The sequence below is a fragment of the Lissotriton helveticus genome, chromosome 5_1 (assembly GCF_964261635.1).
Source record: "Lissotriton helveticus chromosome 5_1, aLisHel1.1, whole genome shotgun sequence".
NCBI classification, from domain to species: Eukaryota; Metazoa; Chordata; class Amphibia; order Caudata; family Salamandridae; genus Lissotriton; species Lissotriton helveticus.
In genome coordinates this window covers 1,796,463,615-1,796,483,925 of record NC_136065.1, presented here as the reverse complement: position 1 = coordinate 1,796,483,925, position 20,311 = coordinate 1,796,463,615, and positions in this window count along the sequence as shown.

Sequence of the window (20,311 nt, the reverse complement as noted above, 5' to 3'; positions counted from 1 at the left end):
GAGAGACCCGAGAAGAACTCATCCGTGACTGGCCTGCTGGCGCTGCCGCGGCCCTCGGCCTCGTAAACCCATCTTGGCCTGCTGGCGCTGCCGCGGCCCTCTGCCTCGTGAAACCATCGTCTTGGCCTGCTGGCGCTGCCGCGGCCCTCTGCCTAGTGAAACCATCTTGGCCTGCTGGCGCTGCCGCGGCCCTCTGCCTCGTGAAACCATCGACTTGGCCTGCTGGCGCTGCGCGGCCCTCTGCCTCGTGAAACCATCGACTTGGCCTGCTGGCGCTGCCGCGGCCCTCTGCCTTGTGAGACTACCATCTTGGCCTGCTGGCGCTGCCGCGGCCCGATCTACAGACCCTCCAGCTCGAGGATTGTGAGCTCGCCCCTTACCACTACCTGTACCGATCCGGTACCAAGACTGTCCCGCTACCCCCTTTCCCTACAGAGACTAGAAGTGAGAGGACCCCCGGGTCCGAGATATCCTGTATCACTGATATCCTTGCCTTAAGAACCTTATATAAAGCATTGAACTCGACTTGGTGTGGTGCCTGTTTGTGGGGAGGGAGGTAACTTGTCTGTACGATCACCGGAGACGGTCCCCCTCGGGGATCTCTCCCTCAGTATCCGGCCGACCCTCAGGGTCCCCGTCTAACATTGGTGGCCAGCGACGGGATCCGAACCTACGCATAATCGTACAGAAAGTCACCCGACCCACGACACACGACCACCATGACAACAGAGAGCGGAACAACGGAGAAATTCCAGATGGAAAAATTGGAAGACTACAACCACCGAGAACTGAAGCAATATTGCATGGAACTTGGTCTCCCAACCACGGGTCTGAGTACGAAGGAAGACTTCAAACGAGCCCTAGAAGCCTGGGCGGAAACGGGTACGGCCGTACCCCGAACACAAACGACCGAAACGAGCCCCGCACCAACTAAAGAAAGAGCGGTCTCTCCCTGGAAGAGATCCGAGAAAGAGAAAAAACCAGACTCCACGAATTAGAACTAGCCCGACTTCGCTTGGATGGAGAACTCAAGCTGGCCGAACAAAAAATAACCCTGGAACACTTACGGCTCAAGGAAGAGCGAGAAGACAAGCAAAGACAGAGAGAGCTAGAGGAAAAGAAACTAGAGTACGAACACGAGCGGGATCTCAAAGCACTGGAGATCCAGAAACAGAATAAAGACCTCGGGCTCCCCGAACGACCGACCCCGTCTGCCTCGACCGAACCCAAGGTTCACATCCCCAAAGATGTCATCCGGGAATACCACAAGAACGATGATATACAGCAGTGGTTTAAAGCCTATGAGGTGGCAATGACCTCCCACCGGATTCCCCGAAGCGATTGGGGAGCCGGATTATGGGGGAGGTTTGTCAACGAAGGGCGGGACGCCCTGCTGCAACTCCCGGACCAGCTGATGACCTCCTACGACCACATGAAGGCCGCCCTCCTCACTCGATACGGGCTCACACCTGAGATGTACCGCCAACGGTTCCGCGACTGCAAACGGATTCCGGGTACAACTTGGGTGGAGTACGTGAACTTTTTTAGCCGAGCCTTCGAGGGGTGGATCAAGGGCAACAAAGTAACCACCTACGAACAACTCTTTGACCTTATCGTATGGGAACACCTGTCGAACAACTGCTTCGTGGAGCTCCGGCAACACCTCCTGGACAGTAAGCTAACCGACCCTCGACAACTCGCCGTCGAAGCCGACCGGTGGGAAAGCACCCGAGTTGGCCGGAACGCACCCAGCGAATTATCCAGACCGTATCGCCCCCGAGGGGGAGGAGGGAGTCAGGGTCGGGGGAGAGACCCCGGCCCCTCGTCTCCCCCCAGAAACCCCTCGACCCCGGTTGGCCGAGGAAGCCCTGCCGTCCGGGCCGGTTTCCGGGCCAACATTACGTGCCACAGGTGCCAGCGACCCGGCCACTACGCCAGTGATCCCAACTGCCCAAAGAATCCGAACACTACCCCCCGCCAAGTTGCAGCGGCGGCCCTAGGGGAAGAACTAATCCCGGAAGACCAAGAAGAGTACGAGACCGATCCCTCTGAATGGGCGCCCGCCGCCATGGCACTGGTCTGCTTAGGGGAGAGAGACATGATTCCGCGGGCCCCCCTTCCCGCCAACACCCAGAAGTACGGTCAATGGGTCAACATTAATGGCCGCCGGGCGGAAGCCCTCCGCGACACCGGGGCCAGTGTAACGGCGGTCCGACGCCACCTCGTCACTCCCGACCAAATCTTGCCGAACATTCTTTGCCCTGTCCGATCAGCCGACAACTCCGAAAGCCTATGCCACATGGCCTGCGTCCCCTTCGAGTGGGGAGGAGTAACAGGGATGTTAAAAGTAACTGTCCGCGATGATGCCCCCGTGGACTGCCTCCTAGGAAACGACCTTGAAAGCTCTCCATGGGCAGCTGTCGAACGGAGGGAGCACCTGGGGATGCTTGGCCTCCCCGAATGGGTCTGCGTCACGACCCGGTCCATGACCGCCCGCGCGGTCCCCAGCCCAGAAGAGCCCGAGTGGCCAGAACCTCCTCCCGCGCTCATCCCAGAGGAGGCCGCCCCAGGAGCCAGTCCATTGACCCAAACCGAAGAAGGATCCGACCAGCTTCGGGACGTCCCTGACCTGGCACAATGGCGGCAGGAGGGAGGCCCCACGCAGGAACAATTCCGGGCCGAACAGAAAACCTGTCCCTCTCTCGAAGGACTCCGGCAGCAAGCCCTGGCCCAGAGCACCGGGGATACCTCGGGGGCCCACTGGATCTACTGGGACCAAGACCTGCTCTACAGCGAGCAGAAAGTGGCGGAACTAGGGGCCAGTCGGGTGCTGGTGGTGCCCCTTCGCTTCCGAGACTTCCTCCTGAACTTAGCCCACGATGTCCCCCTTGCCGGACACCTGGGGCAGGATAAAACCTACGACCGCCTGGTGACCCATTTTTTCTGGCCCCACATGCAAAAGGATGTCACCAACCACTGCAAGGCCTGCCCCACCTGCCAGGCCAGCGGAAAAAGTGGCCGAAAAAACAAAGCACCATTGCAACCCTTTCCTGTCGTCACCACACCGTTTGAACGAGTGGGAATAGACATTGTGGGGCCCCTCGACCCTCGAACAGCCCAAGGACACCGGTTCATCCTGGTCCTCGTAGACCACGCCACTCGCTATCCCGAGGCCATCCCTCTGCGGACGGTGACGGCCCCCGTGGTGGGCCGGGCCCTGATGGGGATCTTCTCCCGGGTGGGGTTCCCCCGGGAGGTCGTCAGTGACAGGGGCACGAACTTTATCTCCAGATATATGAAGTCTCTTTGGCAACAATGCGGGGTCACCTACAAATTCACGACCCCCTATCACCCGCAGGGAAACGGACTGGTCGAGAGGTTCAACCGCACCCTCAAGGGGATGATTATGGGCCTAGAAGAACCCCTTCGACGCCAGTGGGACGTGCTACTTCCCTGCCTCCTGTTTGCCTATCGGGAGGTCCCGCAGAAGTCCCTCGGCTTCAGCCCATTTGAACTCCTGTACGGGCACCCCGTCCGGGGCCCCCTCAGCCTAGTCAAGGAAGGTTGGGAGCAGCCTCCCCAGAAAACTCCCCCGGACATCTACAGGTACCTCCTGGCTCTCCGCAACCAGACCCGGCAGTTCCGAGACACCGCCAAAGCCAATCTCGAGGCCAGTCAGGAGGACATGAAGAGGTGGTACGATCAGCACGCGTCCTCCATTGAGTTCGAACCGGGACAACAGGTCTGGGTGATGTCCCCGGTTGAACCCTGTGCACTCCAAGACCGATGGTCCGGGCCCTTCAAGGTAATCGAACGCAAAGGGCCCGTCACCTATTTAATCGACATGGAGACTGCCCGGAACCCCCTACGGGTCCTCCATGCCAACAGGCTAAAACCCCATTTTGTGCGATCCGAGCTCAGCCTCCTGATGGCTACCGATAATGGGACAGAAGAAGACTCCGAACCCCTTCCGGACTTACTGAGGGCCTTCGAGCAGGATGGCTCAGTGGAAGGGGTCCAGCTCTCCGAGGCCCTGTCCCCGGAGCAACGCCAAGACTGCCAAACGCTCCTGAGGCGGTTCGCCTCCCTGTTCTCCCTCACCCCCGGAGTCACCCCCTGGTGCCTCCACGATGTGGACACCGGGGACAGCCCTCCTATCCGACACCGGGCATACCGCGTACCAGACCGGGTACGAGCCTGCATCCAGACCGAGGTGTCCAAAATGCTGACCCTGGGAGTGATCGAACCCTCAGACAGCCCCTGGGCAAGCCCAGTCGTCCTGGTTCCCAAGGCGGCCGCCCCGGGCGTTGCCCCTGAGCTCCGGTTCTGCGTGGACTATCGGGGGCTGAATGCAGTTACCAGGACCGACGCTCATCCCATCCCCCGGGCCGACGAGCTAATTGACCGGATGGGGGCCGCCCGCTACCTGAGCATCTTCGACCTAACAGCGGGCTACTGGCAGATCGGCCTCACCCCTCGGGCCCAAGAACGATCCGCCTTCTCTACCCCAGACGGGCACTACCACTTTAAAGTCATGCCCTTCGGCATGAAAAACGCCCCGGCCACGTTCCAACGGCTGGTAAACCAGGTACTGGCGGGCCTGGAAGACTTCAGCGCCGCCTACCTGGACGACATTGCTGTGTACAGCCACCAGTGGACCGACCACCTCCGCCACCTGCGGGAGGTTCTACACGCCCTCCAGCAAGCCGGGCTCACCATCAAGGCCAGCAAGTGCCAGGTTGGCCAAGGGTCCGTGACCTACCTGGGACACCAAGTGGGAAGCGGGCTAGTGGCTCCTCTCCAACTCAAGATTGCTGCCATCCAGGCCTGGCAACCCCCTACGACCCAAACGGAGGTCCGGGCCTTCCTGGGGCTCACCGGATACTACCGGCGGTTCGTGAAGGACTATGGCAGCATCGTGGGGCCCCTCACAGAGCTCACCTCCAAAAAGGGCCCCAAAACCGTCAACTGGACCCTGGACTGCCAATCGGCCTTCGAGAAACTAAAGACCGCCATGTGCACGGCCCCCGTGCTCCAGGCTCCCGACTACAGCCGGGAATTCATTGTGCAGACGGACGCCTCCGATCATGGTGTGGGGGCCGTCCTCTCCCAACTCAACGCCGAAGGGGTCGACCATCCGGTGGTCTTCATCAGCAGACGCCTCTTGCCCCGAGAACAGCGCTGGAGCACCATTGAGAGAGAGGCCTTCGCCGTAGTCTGGGCACTCAAGAAGCTCCGGCCATACCTCTTCGGCACCCACTTCCGGGTGCAAACAGACCACCGACCCCTGCAATGGCTGATGCAAATGCGGGGGGAAAACCCGAAGCTGTTGCGCTGGTCCATCTCCCTGCAGGGGATGGACTTCACGGTGGAACATCGTCCAGGCCAGGACCACGCCAACGCCGACGGCCTGTCACGCTTTTTCCGCCTCAGCGAGGAGAGTCCCCAGGAAGATGGCTGACTCTCCCCGCCTTCAGCTGGGGGGGACGCATGTTGGACAGGCCGCATGGTCGGGCTGCCCCCCCTCCCCGCAGTAGGACCTGGACCCTGGCTCTCCCTGCATCTCCAGCCAGAGTCCCTAAACGACCACCCGAAGTACCCTGCAATCCCTCCACTACAAGACACCAGCCCCGGACCCAGCTGGCCCGGGTCACCATCCACACCACGACATCGAACCGGCCGCCATCTTGGGGCACTGCAGCACGAGGCCGCGTGGCCTCAACCCGACCCTAACCCTGGGCCCGGCCGGCCCCGACATCGGGGCACCAACCTCCCCCCAGGAGGCAGAGTGACCACTTGGCAAATCAATGGGAGAAGGAATCGTCAACGGCTCCCCTCCGCCAGGTGTCGATCACCCCCGGCCGCCCTGGGCGCTGGCTCCACCCCCCTGCTGGGTGTCTGGACTCCCTCATCCCGGACCTCCCGGCCCCCAGGCGCGAGGGTCCGGACATCAAAGGGGACCAGACCTATAACTGGGGCAGTGCCAGACCAGGAAGGCAGTTGTATCCTGGAGTCGAGAGACCCGAGAAGAACTCATCCGTGACTGGCCTGCTGGCGCTGCCGCGGCCCTCTGCCTCGTAAACCCATCTTGGCCTGCTGGCGCTGCCGCGGCCCTCTGCCTCGTGAAACCATCGTCTTGGCCTGCTGGCGCTGCCGCGGCCCTCTGCCTAGTGAAACCATCTTGGCCTGCTGGCGCTGCCGCGGCCCTCTGCCTCGTGAAACCATCGACTTGGCCTGCTGGCGCTGCCGCGGCCCTCTGCCTCGTGAAACCATCGACTTGGCCTGCTGGCGCTGCCGCAGCCCTCTGCCTTGTGAGACTACCATCTTGGCCTGCTGGCGCTGCCGCGGCCCGATCCACAGACCCTCCAGCTCGAGGATTGTGAGCTCGCCCCTTACCACTACCTGTACCGATCCGGTACCAAGACTGTCCCGCTACCCCCTTTCCCTACAGAGACTAGAAGTGAGAGGACCCCCGGGTCCGAGATATCCTGTATCGCTGATATCCTTGCCTTAAGAACCTTATATAAAGCATTGAACTCGACTTGGTGTGGTGCCTGTTTGTGGGGAGGGAGGTAACTTGTCTGTACGATCACCGGAGACGGTCCCCCTCGGGGATCTCTCCCTCAGTATCCGGCCGACCCTCAGGGTCCCCGTCTAACAGTCACTCTTGCACTCTGCACTCACTGTCACTCTTGCACTCTGCACTCACTGTCACTCTTGCACTCTGCACTCACTGTCACTCTTGCACTCTGCACTCACTGTCACTCTTGCACTCTGCACTCACTGTCACTCTTGCACTCTGCACTCACTGTCACTCTTGCACTCTGCACTCAGTCACTCTCGCACTCTGCACTCAGTCACTCTCGCACTCTGCACTCAGTCACTCTCGCACTCTGCACTCAGTCACTCTCGCACTCTGCACTCAGTCACTCTCGCACTCTGCACTCAGTCACTCTCGCACTCTGCACGCAGTCACTCTCGCACTCACTCTCGCACTCACTCTGCACTCACAGTCACTCTCGCACTCACTCAGTCACTCTCGCACTCACTCTCGCACTCACTCAGTCACTCTCGCACTCACTCAGTCACTCTCGCACTCACTCAGTCACTCTCGCAGTCACTCTCGCACTCACTCAGTCACTCTCGCACTCACTCAGTCACTCTCGCACTCACTCAGTCACTCTCGCACTCACTCAGTCACTCTCGCACTCACTCAGTCACTCTCGCACTCACTCAGTCACTCTCGCACTCACTCAGTCACTCTCGCACTCACTCAGTCACTCTCGCACTCACTCAGTCACTCTCGCACTCACTCAGTCACTCTCGCACTCAGTCACTCTCGCACTCAGTCACTCTCGCACTCACAGTCACTCTCGCACTCACAGTCACTCTCGCACTCAAAGTCACTCTAGCACTCACTGTCACTCTAGCACTCACTGTCACTCTTGCACTCACTTTGCACTCAGTCACTCTCGCACTCACTCTGCACTCAGTCATTCTCGCACTCACTCTGCACTCAGTCATTCTTGCACTCACTCTGCACTCAGTCATTCTTGCACTCACTCTGCACTCAGTCATTCTTGCACTCACTCTGCACTCAGTCATTCTTGCACTCACTCTGCACTCAGTCATTCTTGCACTCACTCTGCACTCAGTCATTCTTGCACTCACTCTGCACTCAGTCACTCTCGCACTCACTCTGCACTCAGTCACTCTCGCACTCACTCTGCACTCAGTCACTCTCGCACTCACTGTCACTCTGGCACTCACTGTCACTCTGGACTCACTGTCACTCTGGACTCACTGTCACTCTGGACTCACTGTCACTCTGGACTCACTGTCACTCTGGACTCACTGTCACTCTGCACTCACTGTCACTCTGCACTCACTGTCACTCTGCCCTCTCGCACTCTGCACTCACTGTCTCTCTGCCCTCTCGCACTCACTCTGCACTCACTGTCACTCTGCCCTCTCGCACGCACTCTGCACTCACTGTCACTCTGCCCTCTCGCACTCACTCTGCACTCACTGTCACTCTGCCCTCTCGCACTCACTCTGCACTCACTGTCACTCTGCCCTCTCGCACTCACTCTGCACTCACTGTCACTCTGCCCTCTCGCACTCACTCTGCACTCACTGTCACTCTGCCCTCTCGCACTCACTCTGCACTCACTGTCACTCTGCCCTCTCGCACTCACTCTGCACTCACTGTCTCTCTGCCCTCTCGCACTCACTCTGCACTCACTGTCACTCTCACTGCCACTCTGCCCTCTCGCACGCACTCTGCACTCACTGTCACTCTGCCCTCTCGCACTCACTCTGCACTCACTGTCACTCTGCCCTCTCGCACTCACTCTGCACTCACTGTCACTCTGCCCTCTCGCACTCACTCTGCACTCACTGTCACTCTGCCCTCTCGTACTCACTCTGCACTCACTGTCACTCTGCCCTCTCGCACTCACTCTGCACTCACTGTCACTCTGCCCTCTCGCACTCACTCTGCACTCACTGTCACTCTGCCCTCTTGCACTCACTCTGTACTCACTGTCTCTCTGCCCTCTCGCACTCACTCTGCACTCACTGTCTCTCTGCCCTCTCGCACTCACTCTGCACTCACTCTGCACTCACTCTGCACTCACTCTGCACTCACTCTGCACTCACTCTGCACTCACTCTGCACTCACTCTGCACTCACTCTGCACTCACTCTGCACTCACTCTGCACTCACTCTGCACTCACTCTGCACTCACTCTGCAATCACTCTGCCCTCTCGCACTCTCTCTGCCCTCTCGCACTCACTCTGCACTCTCTCTGCCCTCTCGCACTCACTCTGCACTCTCTCTGCCCTCTCGCACTCACTCTGCACTCTCTCTGCCCTCTCGCACTCACTCTGCACTCTCTCTGCCCTCTCGCACTCACTCTGCACTCACAGGGGCAGAAGCAGCAGGCCAGAGACGGAGGCCCGATCGTGGGATATTGGGTAGTGCTGGGACTCCGATAGAGACGCACCATCTGCGCCGCAGCCGCGGGTGGAACCCAGGCAGTACAGTGCTTACAGTGAGGGAGGAGAGGATGACCCCTGTGCCCACGCCCTGTGTGTCCCTAACTTATTGTCCGTGCCGGGAGGCCAGGGCACGGAGCGAATAGGGCCCAGCAGGACCTCGAGGGAGCCAGGATTGTGTCTATCAAACACATCGGACTGCCTATAAATACCTCCACTGCGGTGAGGGTGATTGAGGCGAGTGCCCGGCGGGCCGGAGGAGGCCACTGGAGGGCCCCACGGGCATACAGTGACCTGACCAGTGGTATCCAAACACCACGTGCGCCAGGATTACGCCTCCTGTCATGGGTTGCAATAGACTGCCAGGACAAGCTCAATCTAACCACATAGACAAGTATAAGGTGGCCATGGGCAAGGAGGATGATCTCCAAGGGGCAGGCTGACAGGAGGACACAGAAGACGAGGGCCCGGACCCCTCGCTCAGGGACATCATGGATGCCATTAAGGACTTGAATGGCTCCTTGGAACCTAAGTTGGACTCGGTGACGGAGGAGGTCAATCTACTCCGCTCAGACTTCCGTAAAATGTCGGAAAAGGTGGATGTGGCAGAGACTGAAATAGGTAGTATTCAATCCAAGATGAAGAGACTTGAGGACCAGATCGCTGCCCTGATGAAAAACCAACCAGACAAATTTGCATGACTGGAGGGACGGGCGAGGCGCAACAACATTCGCATAGTGGGGGTCCCGGAGGGTCTGAAGGGGCCATCCGCGGACTGGTTTGTAGAGGACATCATACTTAACCATCTGAAGCGGAAACGCCTATCCAATTTCTTCTCGTTAGAAAGGGCGCACCGCACACTAGGGGGAAGGCCTAAGCCTGGGGCCCCTCCGCGTACCATCATAGCCCGTATTCTGAACTATAGGGATCGTGATGCAATATTGCAGGCGTCACGGGTTTCTGGGGAACTACACCTCGAACGCCATGATACGCTTCATCCATGTTAGAAATGGGATCCCTGGTTGGCCAAGGCTTGCGCCAAGGCCAGGCAGAAATCACCATTTCTAGTTAGGGTAGGGAAGTCACCCGCCAAGACTACCCCTGCTCACCCCCTTGGTAGCTTGGCACGAGCAGTCAGGCCTATCTCGGAGGTCATGTGTAAAGCATTTGCGCACGCACCCCCAGCAACAACCTCCCGGGCCCCCCACAAAAGGAACTCCACACAAGATATATATGAAAAATAGACTTTGTATTGAAAAACATACTTAGGGATAAATACACAATTTACAAGGTGCCAGGGGCACGTGCAGGGTTTACAAGGGAATATATACAGGACAGGGCCATGGGACCACTGCCAGGAATATGCACTGTTAGACGGGGACCTGGAGGGTCGGCCGAGCACAAGGGAGAGGCCTCCAGTGAGGACCGTCTCTAGCGATCGCACAGACAGGTAACTTCCCCCCCACAGATGGACACCACACGAAGGTCAGGGTAACACCTTTTATAGGCAATTCTTGGAGTAGGGTGGTACGATACAAGGCGATCAGGACACGATGATCCTCTCAATTCTAGTCTCTAGTAGGGGAAGGGGGTAGCGGGACAGTCTTGGTACCCACAGGTACTGAGGTGGAATGATGGTAGCTCACAATCCTCGAGCTCGGTGTTCGAAGGGGTCAGACCGCGGCAGCGCCAGCAGGTCCCGAAGAGGTCGTAGGCGGCAACGGGCCGCGGCAGCGCCAGCAGGTCCCAACGAGGATGAAGGTTGCAGAGGGCCGCGGCAGCGCCAGCAGGTCCCGACGAGGTCGTAGGTGGCAACGGGCCGCGGCAGCGCCAGCAGGTCCCAACGAGGATGAAGGTTAGGACGGGCCGCGGCAGCGCCAGCAGGTCCCACGAGGATGAAGGTTGCAGAGGGCCGCGGCAGCGCCAGCAGGTCCCGACGAGGTCGTAGGTGGCAACGGGCCGCAGCAGCGCCAGCAGGTCCCAACGAGGATGAAGGTTACAACGGGCCGCGGCAGCGCCAGCAGGTCCCACGAGGATGAAGGTTGCAGAGGGCCGCGGCAGCGCCAGCAGGTCCCGACGAGGTCGTAGGTGGCAACGGGCCGCGGCAGCGCCAGCAGGTCCCAACGAGGATGAAGGTTACGACGGGCCGCGGCAGCGCCAGCAGGTCCCACGACGATGAAGGTTGCAGAGGGCCGCGGCAGCGCCAGCAGGCAGGACAATAGTTCACAAGGCAGGGCTGTGGCAGCGCCAGCAGTCCGTCAAGGATGAGTTCGTCGCGGTGTCTCTCGACTCCAGGATACAACTGCCTTCCTGTCCTGGGGCTGCCTCAGTTATAGGTCTGGCGCCCTTTGATGTCCGGACCCTCGCTCTGGGAGGTCGGGAGGTCTGGGATGAGGGAGTCCAGACACCCAGCAGGGGGGTGGAGCCAGCGCCCGAGGAGGCTGGGGGTGATCGGCACCTGGCGGGGGAGAGCCATCGACACTTCTTACTCCCATTGACCTGCCAAGTGGTCCGTTCACCTCCTGGGTGGATGGTGGTGCCGGGATGTCGGGGCCTGGCCAGGCCCAGGGTCGGGGTCGGGCTGAGGCCGCGCGGCCGCGTGGGGCCGTGTCCAAGATGGCGGCTGGGCCGGGCAATGGTGCTGACGGTGGCCCGGGCCCGTGACACAGGGACATCCGGGAGCAGGCGTCCCATGGGGGGACGGGTTGTGGGTTTGTTCTGTGGGTAGTACCGGGAGGGCCGGGACCCGGGCCCTGTCCTGCGGGGAGGGAGCGAGCCCTTCATGGGGCCTGTCCAACATGCGTCCCCCCCAGCTGAAGGCGGGGAGAGTCACCCATCTTCTTGGGGACTTTCCTCGTCGAGGCGGAAAAAGCGGGACAGGCCGTCCGCGTTGGCGTGGTCTTGACCAGGGCGATGCTCCACAGTGAAGTCCATCCCCTGCAGGGAGATGGACCATCGCAATAGTTTGGGGTTCTCCCCCCGCATCTGCATGAGCCATTGCAGGGGCCGATGATCTGTCTGTACCCGGAAATGGGTTCCGAAGAGGTAGGGCCGGAGCTTCTTGAGGGCCCATACCACTGCAAAGGCCTCTCGCTCAATGGTGCTCCAGCGCTGTTCTCGGGGCAGTAGGCGTCTGCTGATGAAGGCCACTGGTTGGTCCACTCCTTCGGGGTTCAGTTGGGAGAGGACGGCCCCAATACCATGGTCGGAGGCATCGGTCTGCACGATGAACTTGCGGCTGTAGTCGGGGGCCTGGAGCACAGGAGCGGTGCACATGGCGGCCTTCAGCGTCTCGAAGGCCGCTTGACAGTCGGGAGTCCAGTTGACTCTTTTTGGGTGGTTCTTAGACGTGAGTTCCGTGAGGGGCCCCACAATGCTGCCATAGTCCCTTACAAACCGCCGGTAGTATCCGGTGAGCCCCAGGAAGGCTCGGACCTCGGTTTGTGTTTCGGGGGGTTGCCAGGACTGAATGGCAGCTACCTTGAGTTGGAGGGGGGCCACCAGACCGCTCCCCACTTGGTGTCCGAGGTAGGTCACGGACCCCTGGCCGATTTGGCACTTGCTGGCCTTTATGGTGAGGCCGGCCTGTTGGAGGGCCTGCAGGACCTCTCTGAGGTGGTGGAGGTGGTCTGTCCAGTGGCGGCTGTATACCGCGATGTCGTCCAGGTAGGCGGCGCTGAATTCTTCGAGGCCCGCCAATACTTGGTTCACCAGTCTTTGAAAAGTGGCTGGAGCGTTCTTCATGCCGAAGGGCATCACTCGGAAATGGTAGTGCCCATCCGGGGTGGAGAAAGCGGAATGTTCTTGGGCCCTGGGGGTGAGGCCGATCTGCCAGTAGCCCGCTGTCAGGTCGAAGATGCTTAGGTAGCGGGCTGCCCCCATGCGGTCGACTAGTTCATCTGCTCGGGGGATAGGGTGAGCGTCGGTTCGGGTGACCGCGTTCAGACCCCGATAGTCGATGCAGAATCGGAGCTCCGGTGTAGTGCCCGGGGCCGCGGCCTTGGGGACCAGGACGACCGGGCTGGCCCAGGGACTGTCCGAAGGTTCGATGACCCCGAGGGCGAGCATCTTGGAGACTTCTTCTTGGATGCATGTACGTACCCGATCCGGTACTCGGTACGCCCGGTGTCGAACAGGAGGACTGTCCCCCGTGTCCACGTCGTGCAGGCACCAGGAGGTGACTCCGGGTGCGAGGGAGAACAGGTTTGCGAACGGCAGCAGGAGGGCCCGGCAATCTTGACGCTGCTCTGGGGTCAGGGCCTCGGAGAGTCGGACCCCGTCCACCGAACCATCTCTTTCCCGGGTCCTCAGTAGGTCAGGGAGGGGCTCGGAGTCTCCTTCTGCGCCACTGTCGGTAGCCAGCAGCAGGCTGAGCTCTGAGCGCACGAAGTGGGGTTTGAGTCTGTTGGCGTGGAGGACCCGGATGGGGTTCCGGGGGGACTCCAGGTCGATGAGATAGGTGACGGGACTCTTGCGCTCGATCACCTTGAAGGGCCCCGTCCATTTGTCCTGCAAGGCACACAGTTCGATGGGGGACATCACCCATACCTGCTGACCCGGTTCAAACTCGATGGAGGAGGCATGTTGGTCGTACCACTTCTTCATGTCCTCCTGACTGGCCTCCAGATTGGCTTTAGCGATTTCCCTGAATTTCCGGGTCTGGTTGCGGAGGGTCAGGAGGTATTTGTAGACGTCTGGAGGGGTTTTTAGGGGGGCCATTTCCCATTCCTCCTTCACTAGGCTGAGAGGCCCGCGAACGGGGTGTCCGTACAGGAGTTCGAAGGGGCTGAAGCCGAGGGACTTCTGGGGGACTTCTCGGTAGGCGAAGAGGAGGCACGGTAGTAGCACGTCCCACTGGCGGCGTAGGGGTTCTTCCAGCCGCATAATCATCCCCTTGAGAGTGCGGTTGAACCGCTCGACCAGTCCGTTCCCCTGGGGGTGATAGGGTGTTGTGAATCGGTAAGTGACCCCGCACTGCTGCCAGAGGGATTTCATATACTTTGAAATAAAGTTCGTACCCCTGTCGCTGACGACTTCCCGGGGGAAGCCCACTCGAGAGAAGATCCCCATTAAGGCTCGACCCACTACTGGGGCTGTTATGGTACGAAGGGGGACCGCCTCAGGATAGCGGGTAGCGTGGTCCACCAGGACCAGGATGAAGCGATGCCCCTGTGCTGTTCGGGGGTCCAGGGGCCCCACAATGTCTATTCCCACCCTTTCGAACGGGGTGGTCACCACGGGGAAGGGTTGCAGGGGTGCCTTGAGTTTGCGGCCGCTCTTCCCGCTGGCCTGGCAGGTCGGGCAGGACCGGCAGTGGTTGGAGACGTCCTTTCTCATTTTGGGCCAAAAAAAGTGAGTCACCAGGCGGTGGTAGGTCTTGTCTTGCCCCAGGTGCCCAGCCAGGGGGACATCATGGGCCAGGTTCAACAGGAAGTCTCTGAAGTGGAGGGGCACCACCAGCACTCGCCCGGCCCCCAGTTCCGCGATTCTCTGCTCGCTGTACAAGAGATCATTGTCCCAATAAACCCAGTGGGCCCCGGTGGTGTCTCCTTGGCCCTGGGCGAGCGCTTGCTGTCGCAATCCCTCGAGGGAGGGGCAGGTCTTTTGCTCCTGCCGGAATTGTTCTTGGGTGGGCCCCCCTTCTTGACGCCACTGAGCCAGGTCGGGAAGCTCGGGGGGATGTGTGGACCCCTCTGTGGTGGGGTCCGGGTGATCGGTCTGGAGGAAGTCTTCTTCTGGAGCGATCGAGGGCGGAGGTGCTGCCCATTCGGGTTCTTCTGGTCCAGGGATGGTGCGGGTGGCCATGGACCGGGTGGTCACGCACGCCCAGTCCGGGAGACCCAACATCCCCAGATGTTCTCTTCTTTCAACAGCTGCCCACGGGGAGCTCTCAAGATCGTTCCCCAGGAGGCAGTCCACGGGGGCATCGTCGCGGACAGTTACTTTCAGCATGCCGGACACTCCTCCCCATTCGAAGGGGACGCAGGCCATCCGACACAGGCTCTCCGAGTTATCTGCCGATCGGACGGGGCAAAGCACGTTTGGCAGGATTTGTTCTGGGGTCACCAGGTGACAACGGACGGCCGTCACACTGGCCCCGGTGTCACGCAGGGCCTCGGCCTTGCGCCCATTTATGCTCACCCATTGGCTGTACTTCCGAGTGTTGGCGGGCAGGGGAGTCCGCGGGACCATGTCTCTTCCTCCTAGGCATTACAGGGTCATGGCGGCGGGTTCCCACTCGAACTGCTCCGACTCGTAGGCCTCAGAGTCTTCGGAGACTTGTTCTTCTCCTAGGGCGGCGGCCGCCACCTGGCGGGGCCCGGGAACCTGGTTCTTCGGGCAGGTCGGGTCACTGGCATAGTGGCCGACTCGCTGGCATCGATGACACGTCACGTTGGCTCGGAACCCCGGGCGCATCGGGGGGTTTCCCCGGCCCGCTGGGGGCGGGGTGGCGTTAGCGGGAGCGGCTGGGACCGCGTCTCTGCCCCGGCCCTGTCCTCCACCTCCTCCCCGGGGGCGATGATGACCTTGGTTGGTTCTGTTCTGCTCGTTTGGCCCACTCCGGGCCACTCGGGTGCTCTCTGTTAGGAATTTGCCCTCCACAGTCCTCTTTCTCTTGCCATGTATAACGAAGCCCATGTGACGCTAGGTGGGGTTAAAAGGCTGATTTCCCTTGTCTCTGGTGCTCGTTATCTAGCATTGTGGTTCCTGGTCCTAGCTGGGAGTTATAGTACTTTTGGGGAATACTGATTTATTTCACGGGCTCGTGATATTTCCCTGCATTGTGTTCTTGACTCTAATTTCCCTTTTGGATTCCCCTGGTCTTGTCCTTGTGTGTTGGTTTTCTGTTAGCCTGTGTTTGTTCGTTTTGTCTCGTTTTTATGTTTTATGTGAAGTTCCATTTATTTGGGCAGTTTGAGTCATTTTATCCCGGCTGGGATTAAGGAGTGGCTGGGGCTCCGGCGCTTCTTACTTTGGAATCGGTGGTCCGGCGGGATCACCCGGTGATTCCTGGTGTGGTTGAGTGCTCTGACGCTGCCCCGCACTTCCGCATCTTTTGCAGGCTCTCCGCATCGTTTTGCGGAGGCGGAGTGCCGGTTTGGGCGCTTTCGCGTTCGAGTCGACGCGCAACGAAGATTGTGTTGCTTCTGAGCTTCAGCCCCTGTGTTTGTCTGTTTTGGACCCTCGTTTGGCTAAAAGAAAGGAAGACTCTCAGTGACTTTGCTACTGGAGGTTTTTTTAGTCGTTTTCACGACTTTTTCCTCCTCTTCCCCCCCTTGGCCCCCGTTGGTTTCAGTTTCTTGAAGCAATCCCCAGCTGCTTAGCCATATCTTCCCTTGGTTTTTCCCCCCCCCCCTTACCTGCCTGCCGGACTCTGCATATACTCCTGGACGGAGCACTCCACCCGGCGATCATTACAGCTTTTGTGGGTAAGGAGGAGTGTTACGGGGAGGTGTGTGGGGGCATGAGAAGAGAAAGAGGGCTTGTGTATTTGGGATATTGAGATTGTGTTGTTTTTTGTGTGGCAGACGGCGATTTGGCCAGTCCCCTGTGATACAGCACGTGGAGTTACATGGTCCTGGCAGAAGGACTCTTTCCCTTGGAGAAGAAGACCTAGGATCCCTTGTTTGTCCTTCCCTTATTCCCGCCCCCTGTCCCTAACCAGTTCGTTGGTTCATGGTATTATTTATGGTGTGAGCCACGGAGTGGTGGGTTCAGAGGAACGGGGTTGTCTTCGCTCCTGCAGTGTATGGGCATAGGTGGGCAGGAGCCAACAGAATAACGAGCCCACGTAATAATTGCACTGCCTGAGCGACGATGGATGAGGATGTGGGGGCTACGGCAGGTACATCCCCCACTTTACAGGATGTCATGGGCGCTTTGACTGCACTTCAAAGCCAGATCCATGATTTACGACAGGAAAATGTGGCCATGAAGCAGGAGGTTGGGGCACTACTTAGTAGAGAAAGGGTGCAGCTTAGGAAACCTCAGTCCCCGGTAATACAGCCAGCCAGTTGTTAGATCAGCTTCGCAGCGCAAAGGTGTTCACCAAGTTGGACTTGCGGGGCGCCTATCATTTGGTGCGTGTGTGAAGTGGGGATGAGTGGAAGACGGCTTTTAAAACGAAGCATGGCCTTTATGAGTACTGTGTAATGCCGTTCGGGCTATGTAATGCACCGGCGGCATTCCAGTACTTCATAAATGAGGTGCTTCGGGAGTTCTTGGATCGGAGTGTGATAGTGTACCTGGATGATATCTTGATCTTCTCTGAGACAGGGGTTGAGCACCAGCAGCACGTGATCCAGGTCCTACGCAAGTTGCGGGAGCATAACCTATATGCAAAACTGGCGAAATGCCAATTTGGCACTACGCAGGTGGAGTTCCTTGGGTTTGTGGTGTCTGCCGGAGGGGTTCGGATGGATCCAAGAAAGATCGAGGCCATACTCACCTGGCCGGTTCCAACGTCTGTAAAACATATACAGGTGTTGTTAGGATTCGCCAATTTTTATAGGCGTTTTATCTCTCATTTTTCGGACATCGTGGCTCCCCTGACTCAGCTGTTGCGAAAGGGTGTATCCTTTGAGTGGTCCACAGAGGCGCAGGGGGCTTTCCAGCGGCTGTTGGGGGCGTTTACATCGGCACCTGTGTTGGTCCATCCTGACCCGGCTCTGCCATTCTTTGTGGAGACGGACGCATCGTTGTGTGCAGTTGGTGGAGTGCTGTCCCAGAGAGTGGTCGAGACTGGTTGTATGCATCCTATTGCTTTTTTCTCCAAGACCCTGCTGCCTGCAGAGCGTAACTATACTGTGGCAGAAAGGGAGCTGTTGGCAGTGAAGTTGTCCTTTGAGGAATGGAGGCATTATCTGTGGGGGGCGAGGCACACCGTTACCATTTATACGGACCATAAGAATCTGGAGTTTTTCAGTTCGGCGCGAGCCTTGACACCACGCCAAATGCGGTGGGTTCTCTTTTTTAATGAGTTCGATTTCATTATCACGTATCGGCCAGCAGCACAGCAGGTCAAGTCTGATGCCTTATCTCGTATCCATGTAGACCCCAGTGAACAGGGTAAGGAGAAGGAGAGCAGGCCCATGATATCTGAAGACAGGATTGTCGGGGTGGTGGATGGGGAGGCGTTCACTGCGTCGGTAAAGAACCAGTTGCGCAGGATGGATCTTACGCCTTGGGTGTCTTTGCCCCAGGCATCATTTCGGGATGACTTATTGTATTATGAGGATCGGTTGTTTGTACCCCCTCTATTGAGAGATCAGGTCATGGAATGGTGCCATTCATCTGCCCTGGTGGCACATCCTGGGATCCCAAAGACGAAGGAGATGTGTGCTAGGTGGTTTTGGTGGGAATCGTTGGCTAAGGATGTTCAGGGGTATGTCACGGCTTGTCCGGTATGTGCTATCAGTAAGCCCTTACATAGTAAACCATCGGGTCTGCTGAAACCTCTGGAAGTCCCTCCTTCACCTTGGCATACCATCAGCATGGATTTTGTGACTGAGCTTCCTTCTGTTTCTGGGTTCACTGCTATTTTGGTGGTGGTAGACTTGTTTACCAAGATGGCCCATTTTATTCCTCTTCCGAAGATTCCTACAGCCAGAGAGATGGCTTTGGTTTTTATGTCTTCAATAGTACGAATACATGGGTTGCCTTCTGCAGTGGTGACAGATAGGGGGGCTCAGTTCGTTTCCCATTTATGGAGAGAATTGTGTTCAGTGTTGCGGGTGGACGTCAGATTGTCAACTGCGTATCATCCACAGTCTGACGGCCAGACCGAGCGCACAAACCAGACTATGGAACAATATCTTAGGTGTCTGACGTCATCACTGGCATCTGATTGGGTTATGGCTCTTCCCATCGCCGAATTCGCGTATAACAACAGTCAGCACTCGGCCTTGGGTATGAAACCCTTCTTCTGTTCATTGGGTTACCATCCCAGGGCATTGGCTATTCAGCCCACTGGGCATGTGCCAGCCATAGATGATGTGTGTGGTCGTTTGGGCAAGATATGGGATATTGCCCGGGAGCAGTTGTTGGCAGCTAAGGCTGCTATGAAGTTGCATGCGGACAAACATCGTATCCCTGCACCTGCTTATCAAGTTGGAGACCAGGTATGGTTGGCTACGAAGAATCTGAGGCTTGGGGGCTCTCGCAAATTACAACCTAGATATGCGGGACCGTTCCCAATAGTACAGATCATAAACCCTGTGGCCATGAAGTTAGAACTGCCCAGTGACTATCGGGTTCACCCCGTATTTCATACGTCCCTATTAAAGCCTTATGTGCCTTCTTCACAGGTCCTGCCGCCTCCTCCCCCTATTCTTGTGGATGGACAGAAGGAGTATGAGGTCCGGGCTATCCTGGATTCAGAAAGACGCAAGGGACGTCTTTTCTATCTGATAGATTGGAAAGGGTATGCCCCCGAGGACCGGACTTGGGAGCCGGCTGGGGGAGTACACTCCCCTCGTCTTGTCCGTATGTTCCATCGTCAACATCCGTCTAAGCCCTGCCCTGTGGGGAGGATCGTTGGGAGGGGGTACTGTTAGGAATTTGCCCTCCACAGTCCTCTTTCTCTTGCCATGTATAACGAAGCCCATGTGACGCTAGGTGGGGTTAAAAGGCTGATTTCCCTTGTCTCTGGTGCTCGTTATCTAGCATTGTGGTTCCTGGTCCTAGCTGGGAGTTATAGTACTTTTGGGGAATACTGATTTATTTCACGGGCTCGTGATATTTCCCTGCATTGTGTTCTTGACTCTAATTTCCCTTTTGGATTCCCCTGGTCTTGTCCTTGTGTGTTGGTTTTCTGTTAGCCTGTGTTTGTTCGTTTTGTCTCGTTTTTATGTTTTATGTGAAGTTCCATTTATTTGGGCAGTTTGAGTCATTTTATCCCGGCTGGGATTAAGGAGTGGCTGGGGCTCCGGCGCTTCTTACTTTGGAATCGGTGGTCCGGCGGGATCACCCGGTGATTCCTGGTGTGGTTGAGTGCTCTGACGCTGCCCCGCACTTCCGCATCTTTTGCAGGCTCTCCGCATCGTTGTGCGGAGGCGGAGTGCCGGTTTGGGCGCTTTCGCGTTCGAGTCGACGCGCAACGAAGATTGTGTTGCTTCTGAGCTTCAGCCCCTGTGTTTGTCTGTTTTGGACCCTCGTTTGGCTAAAAGAAAGGAAGACTCTCAGTGACTTTGCTACTGGAGGTTTTTTTAGTCGTTTTCACGACTTTTTCCTCCTCTTCCCCCCCTTGGCCCCCGTTGGTTTCAGTTTCCTGAAGCAATCCCCAGCTGCTTAGCCCTATCTTCCCTTGGTT